Here is a 13,308-nt window from a genome sequence, read left to right as displayed (position 1 = left end):
GTCACAGATTCTGTCTTTTATCCCAAATCATAACATGCTGTGAGTTTGTTTTTCTGTGTATCCAGGTTGCCACTCTGCAATCAGAATGTATGTCTTTGGATTTCTTATGAAACTATTATTGGTTCTCTTGTTAGCTACTATAAGACAACAGCCCCCAGTGTCCACATTGCGACCAATATCACAGATGATATCAGGGGATGGTCTGGCAGCAGCAGTTCAGCCCTCTGCCATCTGTCTACTTACACAGCTCATCATAGGGTGCGCCAGAGAGCCCACGGCAAGATGGTCACACTATAGTATGGTGTAGGTCCGCCGTCCACGCATTAATATATGACATTTATCCTGCCATTCAGCATCCTATATGCCAGAAACCTGATTTCCAAGCGCTTAGGCAGCGGGTAAGAATTATATTGAGCTGTAGCAAGACTCCTTCACATTCTTGAATGGAGCTAACAGCCCACGTCTGCTGACGATGACCACTCAGGCTGTGCTGGGAGTGGTGATTGGAGGCCGCACCGCATGGAGATAGAGTAATGATATAGTGAGCAGTGCCTGGTATCCAGATACCTCGGCAACCCTGCAGCTCTGTGTGTATGTGAAGCATGCGAACTTGTGAATCTGCCGTGGCTCCAGGCAGGTCAACTGGCAGCTAGTGGGTGGCCGAACGGCACAGCAGCTGCACTGCAAGGGTCCCGGCAGGAGTGGTGTATCAGCCTGGCCACTTCCAAAGAGAATTTTGGCGGGAGCTCTCCTGCTGCTAGATGCTTCCCCTCTGGTCCAAACAAGCATCTCATACCTACTATCGAGTGGGTGGCAGGGCTAAAAACTACCATAGGCTCCACCTGAGAGAGGACCAAAGATGAGGCAGAGAGTGGTGTACTGATGATCAGGGCTTTGGCGGCCCGACCCCAAAGCGAGTGAGACACCTAGAAGTGAGCTGGAGGGCAAACACGTTGCTGTGAAAATCAAGTGAGGTGCGAACGGGCCGGCTGTTTGTCTCCCTAGGAGCAGCAACTCCCTGCACCTCAACTAGAACTCTAATACTGTGATAACAACTCTAACACAGAGAAATAACTCCTAACATATGGTTCCATTGGTGAAGATACATTAGTGGGTAGCGGGCTTTCTTTATGACCTTGGCCGAACTACAATGGAGCCCATCGAGCAATGACCATTCAGCTGATCATGGCACCATTTTGTGGCATCCGCTCAATTAATTCTTACACTGCTGGATGGCGTGGTGTCATATAGGGGAATACCTGGAGAGAAAAAAGTGAAGCAGTGCAGAGTAGTGCTACTTGAGGCCACAGAAGGTGGGGTCCACCTGCTTACCTGCATAGTTCGCCCAGAGAGGAACTACGCTGATGGGCTTTGAAATAGAGACTTTGGAACCCACTGAGCAAGAACAAGACATAGGGTGCGGTTGTACCCCACAGGAAATATATTAGCCAATACTACCAAGCTCTAGGTGAATGGCTCTGCATCAAACAAGCTGCACTCAGTGGATCACATTTGCGAACCACCTACACAGGGAGTGGACAGACACTAAGTTTGCAGACATGTGGAAAACAGACAGAAGTCAAATGCTTCTCACATTCGAGTTCAGGTGCTCAGCCAAATCACTGCAGGAATCACAGCCTGAACTAGAGCAGGACACGGATGTACATGGTGCAACTGCTCTGGAGACCACTCTAGTGGCCTGCAAGAAAGCCTCCAATCCGTAGACTGGAAAATTAACTCCCTAAACTTGTGAATGGATAATATGTCTGCAAAACTAGACTAACAATTGTCACAACTCACAGAAGCTGGCCAACGGATATCTACTGTAGAGGATCAACTCCAAACTGTGAGTAGGAAATGTCTTGACATGGAAAAAGTCCTAGCAATGATTGGGGCAAAAAATGAAGATTTAGAGGCTCACTCATGACAATACAATCTGCGCATCACTGGCGTTCCCAGAGATGACCAACACAGGGATAATGGAAATCTTTGTTAAACAGATGATCACAAAGCTTTTGGACAAGAGAATATGTCACATATGCTAGTGGTGGAGAGCGCACACAGATCCCTGATGGTGCGGCCAACACCAGGGGCTACTCCGAGGCCAATAATTGCAAAATTGTTCAACTACTGTGACACTGTTCTCAGGCTGGGAAGTGAAAAGAAGGATCTCAACTACCAAGGAAATCAGATCTCATTCTGCCCAGGCTACACAGCTACAATACAGGTCGAGTGAAACTAATATCTGACCATCTAAAGTAAACTAAAAAAGCAGAAGTTCGGTATGTCATGCTTTACCGAGTGTACCTTCACATTGATTTTCGCAAACCCAAAGGCAGCTAAGAAATACCTGAAAACTCTTACCCCACCGAAATGAGACCAGCCTGTAGTAGACAGTGAGGAAGAGGACATGTAACATAATGAAGGAATATTGCTGCCTTTCACAATACGAAGATAAGGCCTTGTTGCACGACAATATATGGAGAGACAGAGTGGGACACAGACACCGCATTGAACAGCAAGCCCGGCTTCCTATATATCTGCAGCTGGATGGCAGTGTCATGTTTGCCCGCCCATCTCCGCACCACCAGAAGGGTACTGGAAATCTGGCGGTACCCACGGGGATGCGCCCCAATTTACTTCGATAGGTATAATATTTTGATGTGATTTGTATTTTGATGTTCGATGTTTTAGGTTGCAATTTCCTGATGTGGGCCATGTCTTTAGCATGCTTGGGATGCTGAAATGGGTGGGGGGAGGGACTTATGTTAATTGTATTAGACTTCACTGATTCACTACGTCTCACATAACTAATACCATGTTTACATAATACTCCCTTGGCTACATGACAGAACATATTTCATCATTGAGATTCCATGGCCCAGCATGGGGGACACATAGGTTAACATTATTGACTTGGAACGTAAAAGGACTCCATAACCTGGGAAAAACCTGATTGGTCAGCTATGACCTAGACAGGCACAAAATACAGATTGCTTTTTTACAGTAGACACGTGTGACACACAGTATGGAACAGGCCATTGGTAATAGATGGGTGTAATATAGTTTGGCGTCCTCCTACTCGTCGTATTCTAGAGGGGTCCTGATACTGGTAAAGAGGGGAGTGCCGTTTACAGTAACCTACTCGATTTAAGATGATCAAGGTTGTCTAATGTTTGCATAGGGAAGCCTATGGGGAACTCCCAAAACACTAATTAACAGTTCTGGACCTAATGTAAATGACCCAGAGTTTTTCCCAACAGTTTGGCATCATATCCACACATTATCACCAATAAATATTGTGTGTGAGGGAGACCTCAGTACTTACTTAGACCCCGCTGCGGACAGATCCGCTGCATTGGAATGGCATGGTAAACAAGGGGCTGGGATTGTAAGGGCGGGACTAGAGGAATATGGGCTAGAAGATGTCTCGAGGCTACTCAGCCCATGCACATTACCTCCTCCGTTCAAGGGGTTGCGGTCCGAACTTGACCTTTGGTTGATCTCCCAAGAGCTGTGCACAGGGGTGGAGGAGATCATACACAGGGTCAAGACAATTTTTGATCATGCACCAGTACTGTTCTGGTTATCACTACCCAACATGATCAACACCTCATACACATCGAGGTTCCACGTGATGGCTATGCTTGACTTTGAGAGGGGCTCAAGTCAGCTACTATTGAATATTTTGAAACTAATATGGGGTCAGTAGAAGGCAAAAACACCCTATGGGAAGCGTTAAAAGTTACGATTAGGGGAATATGCAACGAATACGCAAGCAGGGTTACTAAAGTCAATCTGTACCCAGTTGCAAAAACAGGACACTTTGCGAGAACTCGAAAAGGATTATAAGATCAACCCAAGACACGCCACCCTAGCCAGCATCAGAGACCACCTCACAAGCTTCAATGATCAAGCAGCACAGGAGGTACAATTTTTTTCCAAGCGCCACATAGTATGGGCTTATCTGGAGGAAGGTCGCCCTGACCTCAGTTTGGCTGAATGACTGCGCATGCCGAAAGGTTGTTAACACAAAGTGAAGACAACTACCTCAGAGATGAGCAAACACTGGGACACGCCCTCCATACTCACAGCTTTTAAGCGCTTTTATTCTGGCCTATACAGCACTTGCACATTGACTACAGAAGATGAGGTTAGTGCATACTTAAACAATATGGCGCTAACATAACTGTCAAATGGGGTGTTTGAATACTTTCTCCAACCCATAACACTTGAAGAAGTCGGAGACATAAAGCGTAAGTTCCCTAACGGCAAGGCTCTGGGCATAGATGGCCTAACTGGAGAGTTCTATAAAGAGTATGCTGATTTACAGTCACACATTTACATGCCATGTAGGAGGAGGAATATCATAAACAGCGGCACCTCTGTGTCAGGCGTTCATAGTGACCTTGTTAAAATCAAACAAAATTCCAGAACATTGCGAGACCTACAGACCCCTCTCCCTTATTAATATCGACACAAAAATCTTAGCTAAGATAACAGCCACCAGACTTCAACCTCTACTCCCCAACTTGGTTTTACCTGATCAGTCAGGATTTATTCCATCCAGAACGACCACACACAACCTGCTTAACTGCATGAATTGAATGCCTCCCTGGCAGCAGTGGCGGTTCCATTATAAGCCACTAAAGCATTTCATTCTATTGAATGGGGATACATGTTTACTGTCATTGCAAGGATGGGAATCCCAGAAGCCTTTTTGTGCTGGATCAGACTCCTATATATGAGCACGGTAGCGTAAATACGCATTAATAGACATATGTCAGACGCATTTCCCATTGGTAGAGAAACACGACAGGGGTGGCCCCCTGCACCTCTTTTATCTGCACTCTCAATCCAGCCGTTGGCCTGTGTCAAATGGCAGAGACACGCCGCCTATGCATTACATTTTAGACTTCACCCTCTTAGTATATCGGTATATGCAGATGACATGTTTTTTTTATATTATAGACTCGGCCACACACTTGTCAACTGTGATTTCAGAGTATGTGCGATTTGAACGTTTTTTGGGTCTGAGTATAAATTGGTCAAAATTAGTTATATTTCCCCTAATGCCTAACACTCTGTAGTGCCCCATTGAGGTTTCACTAGTGTGGAGCATTGATCCAGTGAAATTCTTAGGGTTATGGATTTACAGAGAACCTGAATTAGTTGGAACATCCTCACATTGCCAATTGCAAGCAGTGGATTCAATGTGCCGGATTTTCATTTTTACTATATATGTGCACTGGCCCACTTTGCCCATTATTGGTATCCACCACCTGAATATGTACCATATGTCGGACTGGAACATTGTGGCGCGTATCCTGTTTTACCTAGGGCACCACTACCGCACAAGAGGGAGGGTCTAGCATGAAAAGAAATTAACACAATGCATTCCACGACAGCAGCCTAGTGCGCCGTGCGAGACCGGGCAGAGAAAACCACCCATATGAACTGGCAGTCCCATTGCGTCATCATCCTGCAATATAGGTTTTCAAGGAAGAAGCTGCGCATTCTCACACTACAAATGTACACAACAATAGGGCAACCCACTAAACCCCAAGGGATTGGGTATAATATCTTGACGCAAAAATAAACCTTGAGGATTTATTTAACTTATATTTGTCAATTGAATCGTCACCGAAGTGAACATCATTTCAAGGAACTCAGACAAGACCACAATTCATTCTTTTGTGTTCTTTTTATATAAAAAATAAATCTTTTTTTAGAATGTTTCAACACCTTTCATTAATTAAGTACAGAAACTTCATTCAATTTCAACATTGGCAACCAAGACTACTGTCTTTTTTCACAACTTAAGCAGTAGTCATTGACACTTTTACAAAAATATGCACCTTACACAGTTGGTCATATGACATTAGACCAATTTACACATTTGTAATATATGCAACACAACACATGAAAATTATTTATGTTGAAGAAGTGTCACAGCGTCGACGTTTCGGTCTCTTAAAGTTCATTTCCTGAGACCATCATCAGGACTCAAGTTGCACCACGTATCTATCATAGAAATATACATAAATTACCAACGTTTTTAATCATCTGAGCTTATCTATTATTATTGTCACTTCACTGAAGGAAAACAGATGTCTCCCATTTAAACCACCCGATAAAGTATGTCCGTGTCAATTCACCTAGTGACCCAAAATGAAGAAAACCCACATAACATAAAAACCAAGTAACACCAAACATGTGCCGTGGAGTAAACTATAAAGTGTGTAATTTCTACCACAAATAATGTCTTCTCAAAAGACGTCCAATTACAACTATGCCTCCCTCCATCAAGACAGAGACACTTACTTATACTTTCATGTGAAGCCTTAAGCTCACGTAATCCAATTCTTTATGAGAGCACTCAATCTAAAACAGAATCAAAAACAGAATGGAAGTCCTAAGTCTCCTCAAAGGACCTATTTCAAAACGAAAGTTGGTAAACATGCTGTCTGTCAGTACTTACATAAAGCGACCACCTTCGTCTGCGCTTATACAATCTGAAATGAAAGAAACCGGGTCAAACGAAACTCGTCACCTACTATTATGTGGAGGTTGCAGATCCCTCCCAAGAAAGGCGCTTACTTCGTCTCCACCAAGTCAGCTCTCTTCGTACCGCTCGCCCAACAAATCCGAGAAGCCACCACCCCCACGTGTGGGAATCATTTAAGCGTTAGCTTCATCGCAATCCGCCTTGTCTAAGGGTTAAATGCGTCGGCCATCTTTGAACGGAGTCATCTACTCCGACATAGCAATGTAAATTCAATATTAAATGCCTCGGGTAGCATCATAAGGTTCTCTACTTTTAACCCACCAATTTTATGAACAGCAAAAGTATATATAGAAATTAATACCAGTCACATATTATAACTTCCGTACAAAATATTATATACTCAAACATCACCGTTTTAAGGTTAAGAATGATTGTTAGGTGGGTTAAGGCACCCGGATATAAAATTAGGCGCCATTATATTGGGAAATTATACTCGTATGTAGTGTGACCTGGACTCAAAAGCGTCATACAGATCAGTCAGATATAGAGTGTAAACTGTCGGCCATCATTAAACAGAGCCTTCTAGTCCGGCACAACAATATCCTTGGACACAAGAAGTGCCCTTTTTTTCACATACCAATGTTCTTGATGACACAATTAAGAACATATCACATTAAAAACTGTTTACATGATATAACTCATTACTAATCTCAATCCTGAGCAGTAGTAAGAATATCAGCCATAGTCATATTTGTATACAGACTGGCGAATCTTGTGCACTGTATCCTGCTTTGACAAGGGAATCTTTTAGATTCCTTGCCCTTTTAAATGCAAAACGAGGTGTTGTCAACTGGGGTTCTACCTTTTGAATCAAATGCCAATTTTTGGTTACTATCTTCTTGATAGAATTGGATTCAGTTCCGAAAGTTGTGACACAGGTAATAACCTCTTGTGTGGATGCCAATTTAGTCTTTGTTTCCAATAGTGCTTGTCGATCATAGTACCAAGCAGACAAAATGTGGATCGTCTACTTACAATGAAGGAAAACAGGTGGATCTGGTCAGCTAAAACTGTTGAGAGGGGATTGAACTCTTATATTGAATGGCAAACTTTAGCCACCTTGTAAACTATGTAGTTTCCTTTATTTGTAGCTCCGAAATACATCAATACATCTGTGCTCGGGTTCTGCTGTTAGATAGCGAATGAGTGTACCTGTATTTGGAGTCATATGTTTGAACCTTGACTGCTATTCAATTGATGGTGTGGGATGTGTCAACTAGTGACTTACTAAGTCAGGATACAGTGCACAAGATTCGCCAGTCTGTATACAAATATGACTATGGCTGATATTCTTACTACTGCTCAGGATTGAGATTAGTAATGAGTTATATCATGTAAACAGTTTTTAATGTGATATGTTCTTAATTGTGTCACCAAGAACATTGGTATGTGAAAAAAAGGGCACTTCTTGTGTCCAAGGATATTGTTGTGCCGGACTAGAAGGCTCTGTTTAATGATGGCCGACAGTTTACACTCTATTTCTGACTGATCTGTATGACGCTTTTGAGTCCAGGTCACACTACATACGAGTATAATTTCCCAATATAATGGCGCCTAATTTTATATCCGGGTGCCTTAACCCACCTAACAATCATTCTTAACCTTAAAACGGTGATGTTTGAGTATATAATATTTTGTACGGAAGTTATAATATGTGACTGGTATTAATTTCTATATATACTTTTGCTGTTCATAAAATTGGTGGGTTAAAAGTAGAGAACCTTATGATGCTACCCGAGGCATTTAATATTGAATTTACATTGCTATGTCGGAGTAGATGACTCCGTTCAAAGATGGCCGACGCATTTAACCCTTAGACAAGGCGGATTGCGATGAAGCTAACGCTTAAATGATTCCCACACGTGGGGGTGGTGGCTTCTCGGATTTGTTGGGCGAGCGGTACGAAGAGAGCTGACTTGGTGGAGACGAAGTAAGCGCCTTTCTTGGGAGGGATCTGCAACCTCCACATAATAGTAGGTGACGAGTTTCGTTTGACCCGGTTTCTTTCATTTCAGATTGTATAAGCGCAGACAAAGGTGGTCGCTTTATGTAAGTACTGACAGACAGCATGTTTACCAACTTTCGTTTTGAAATAGGTCCTTTGAGGAGACTTAGGACTTCCATTCTGTTTTTGATTCTGTTTTAGATTGAGTGCTCTCATAAAGAATTGGATTACGTGAGCTTAAGGCTTCACATGAAAGTATAAGTAAGTGTCTCTGTCTTGATGGAGGGAGGCATAGTTGTAATTGGACGTCTTTTGAGAAGACATTATTTGTGGTAGAAATTACACACTTTATAGTTTACTCCACGGCACATGTTTGGTGTTACTTGGTTTTTATGTTATGTGGGTTTTCTTCATTTTGGGTCACTAGGTGAATTGACACGGACATACTTTATCGGGTGGTTTAAATGGGAGACATCTGTTTTCCTTCAGTGAAGTGACAATAATAATAGATAAGCTCAGATGATTAAAAACGTTGGTAATTTATGTATATTTCTATGATAGATACGTGGTGCAACTTGAGTCCTGATGATGGTCTCAGGAAATGAACTTTAAGAGACCGAAACGTCGACGCTGTGACACTTCTTCAACATAAATAATTTTCATGTGTTGTGTTGCATATATTACAAATGTGTAAATTGGTCTAATGTCATATGACCAACTGTGTAAGGTGCATATTTTTGTAAAAGTGTCAATGACTACTGCTTAAGTTGTGAAAAAAGACAGTAGTCTTGGTTGCCAATGTTGAAATTGAATGAAGTTTCTGTACTTAATTAATGAAAGGTGTTGAAACATTCTAAAAAAAGATTTATTTTTGATATAAAAAGAACACAAAAGAATGAATTGTGGTCTTGTCTGAGTTCCTTGAAATGATGTTCACTTCGGTGACGATTCAATTGACAAATATAAGTTGAATAAATCCTCAAGGTTTATTTTTGTGTCAAGTTCTCACACTACAGGCATCAAAACTAACAGCTCCTTCGTGAAATTGGAGGACATTTCACAAAAAGTCAGCGGCACACCCCACTATTGACATTCACATACTACTGTCTCCGAGCTACCCTACGCAAATTCTATCCACAATTCCCGGGGGAACCACCGACATTAAAGGCACTGCAGGTCCTAATCATCAACGATACCCATAGACATCTGATTACAAAATGGTATAATTCAGCGCAGATGGACAAACCGCAGAACCATAATAAGGAGTTGAAGGGTTGTGGAATGCCATGCTGGAGAAGCCACTATACATGTCAGAATGGCAGTTTTGCTGTGCACAATTCCACACACTCACATCCAACTATAACCTGCACATCATGCACTTGAAATATTTGCAACAAATGTATCATACATCTAAATTTGCACAAATTTGAGTTGTGGGCAGATGCACAGTGCATGAGGTGTGGGGTGCAGGTGGCGGACTTTCTACATCTAGCCTGACAACGTGACCCTGTTAGACACTGCTGGGCTCAGATTACCAAGACATTAACTGGTTGGGTGTTAGAACGAGTAGACTGTGAGCCCAGAGTGTGACTCTTGGCATGGGTCTAGAACCTACAACCTACAAACCGCAGATTTGTATTAGTGGCCCTCTTGCTGGCAAAGAGGAGAGTAGCTCTTCACTGGGGTGCTTGTGCAAGTCCTACCAAAAAGAACTGGCTGCTGGATAAGACGCCCTGTACATCACAATTGGAACTATATGCTGTAGAGTTACCAACTTACCTACTTACTGCCCCGGATGGGCCATTGTAGACAGTGGATTCAAAGAACTGCAAAAGCCATATGCCATATATAAATACTTGCATTTGTAACTATGAAATAACAAGGTGGTCGTACACTAGGACCATATGGGGGGCATTGGTGAATATAATATTGTTGATTTGTTACATGGTGTTTTTCTGTGTCTGAACATTGATAAACTGCCATAAATAAAATAATAAAGAAAATACATATAATTTGTATTTTCTCATTATCTTTTGTGCACTTCTAATGTCTGCTTTTTAATTGTTATTCATTTGTTGTGGAGTATTGCTTTTCATTCATTATGTCTCTGTATTAACATCATTTGTATAAAATACCATTGTTATTGTTTGAATTATAGCTCCTTAACTCATATTTAATATAAATGGTTTCTCCAGCTGCTGGGTCAGGAGATACCTTGCAACCATCATTTTCAAGGACACTGGTTCAACAGCTGAAATCCAGGGGTTCCTTCAAAAAGGAAGCATCCATGGCTGGAGCAGTTGCATTTCCATTGCATATACCTCTGTGCATGAAATAACCCTTATCTTCATATGTTTAAGCATCCTCTTACTGTTGGACTGGGCCCTCTCTACACAGTCATCCTAAAACTATTTGCCTTCACCCACCTGTTTTCTGAAACAGTTTTTGTTGGCTTTTAGGACTCTGTGCACTTTACACTGCTAGGGTGTTTGTGCCCTCTACTTTAAACATGGTAGAAATGGCTTACCCCCAATTGGCATTTTTAATTTACTTGTGAGTCCCTAGTAAAGTGGTAGTTCTATAACTTAATTGCTACTAGTGCGTCTGCACCACTGATTGTGCTACCCACTTAAGTAGCATTTTAAATATGTCTCAGGCCTGCTATTGAAGCCTGTATGTGCAAATAAACCTTTTGCCAGGCCTAAACATTCCTTTTTAATATATATATCTCCCTAAAAACAACCATAGGGTAGGGTGCAATGTATTTAAAAAGTTGGACCTGCACTTTTAAGTTTTACATGTCCTGGTAGTGAAAAACTCTTAAATTCATTGTTGACTACTGCAAGGCCTGCCTCTTCCATAGGATAATATTGGGTTACCTTATTACATTTAATAAGTGTGAACGTTCAATTGGAAGCAGCTAGGAATTTCTCAGTTGGTGTCCAAAGGACTGTAATCTAAAAAAGTTGAATTTTAAGTCTTACTTCTGAAAATGGCACTTTTAGAAAGTTACAAATCTCTGGTGCGTTGTCACACACCAGCTTCCTGTAGCACTGCATCCACCCAGTCTCCACAAAAATGTGACACATTAAACCAATATTCGTCCAAGTAATCCTTATATTCATACTTTATCCAATTTCTGTTTATCCATTTTCATCACAGAGGCTAAGCGATTCCAAGCTTCAAATGCTTGAAAAATGCCCATACAGGCCTTTCACAGCACTACGGAACACACATATCCTGGGCATCCGAGATGTAAAAGACCCAATGCATTTCGGACCAGTTGGTCCTTCCTCAGGAGTAACTAGAATGTAGAAAAAAGCCATCAAAAAACAACAGGAATCTGCTATGTGAAAGTACTAGCCTATATCTACCATCATGCACTATTACGGCTGACAAAAGTGAAAATATGAAACTAATTTTATATTTTCATTCATCAAATTATAGTTATTCATATGCATTCATCTATTTTTTGGTGCATACGGGATGGGCAGGAAGGGTTTTTATCACGCAGATATATATTGATGCATTTTTGTATTTTAGTTAGCTTAACATGAGCACAGTGTCATACAGATTCATTTCGACTTTTGCTTTAAGAGTTAGTTGTTGCATTTGCTTTCACCTGAGGTGTCTATTACGGGTTTAAAAAGGAGTGGTTTCACTGGATGAGTGATTTTGTTACTAGCACAGAGATAACACAGTGGCACACAGCGTTGGGGAATCTGTTGTGAGGAGTTAAACTGGGAAACAGGTAAGTTGTGCATTTAGCTTTTGGAAGGGGTTTAGCTTGGTATGTCTTTTAGATTAGTAGAGCACGTAGGAGTTGAATATTTTTTAGAGGCTGGTATAGGTTGATGCAATGACACAGAGCTTTTTAGTATATTGTATGGCATGGGGGTGGGTTTCAATTAATGGTGCAATGAGTGTGGTGAGTGAGGGGGAGTACTTGCGGTTGAATAGTGGTGAGGTACGTAATGGGTTTCTTTGATGTTGATTTTGATTGCACATAGAGTACACATTTTATTTGTAAGCATGTTTTTCTTTTCTTCTCTTTTTTCTTTTCATGTTTGTGTACTGAGCATGTTTTCTTTTTTTTTGACCCCTTCGCTGCTAGGCCTTCCTCCCCGCTGTGCTAAGCCTCTTTTTGGCTATTTGGGGTAGTTCGTGCTTAGGCCCATGTAACTTTTTGACCACATAAAGTATCCAAGCCAAATTTGCGCCCTTTTTTTCCAACATCATGGGGATTCTAAAGGTACCCAGGGTTTGTGGATTCCCTTGGAGGTGACCCAGAAATTAGCCAAAATAGCGCTAAATTTAGTTTTTTGTGGAAAAATGGGGAAAAAAGGGCTCCAGATGAAAGCGTCTGATTTTTTTTCCCTGCAAATGATATCAAAAAAGGGATTGTGGTACTGAAATCACCATCTTTCCAGCTTTCAGGGACAAGCAGACTTTTGTCAGAAAACCAAAATTCTTTACACAGTTTTGGCATTTTTTCTGGGACATAGCCTATTTTTGCTATTTGTTGTGCTTTCAACCTCCTTCCAGTTAATGGTAGAAATGGGTATGAAAGCAATATTGGATCCTGGAGAGCTATACATGTTCGAAAAGTAGACAAAATTCTGAATTCAGCAAGGGGTCATTTGTGTAGATCCTGCAAGGTTTCTTCATAGAAACTAATAGTTAAATATAGGAAAAATTGAAAATTAGTGGAGAAAAACAGCCATTTGTGTCAACGTTTTCACCTATAACTTCTTCTAATTATGACAGCTGTATGAAAGCAATATACCGTTACATG

Source organism: Triturus cristatus, chromosome 1_2 (assembly GCF_964204655.1).
Source record: "Triturus cristatus chromosome 1_2, aTriCri1.1, whole genome shotgun sequence".
In the NCBI taxonomy this organism is placed as follows: Eukaryota; Metazoa; Chordata; class Amphibia; order Caudata; family Salamandridae; genus Triturus; species Triturus cristatus.
Note: the sequence above shows the minus strand (reverse complement) of the source record.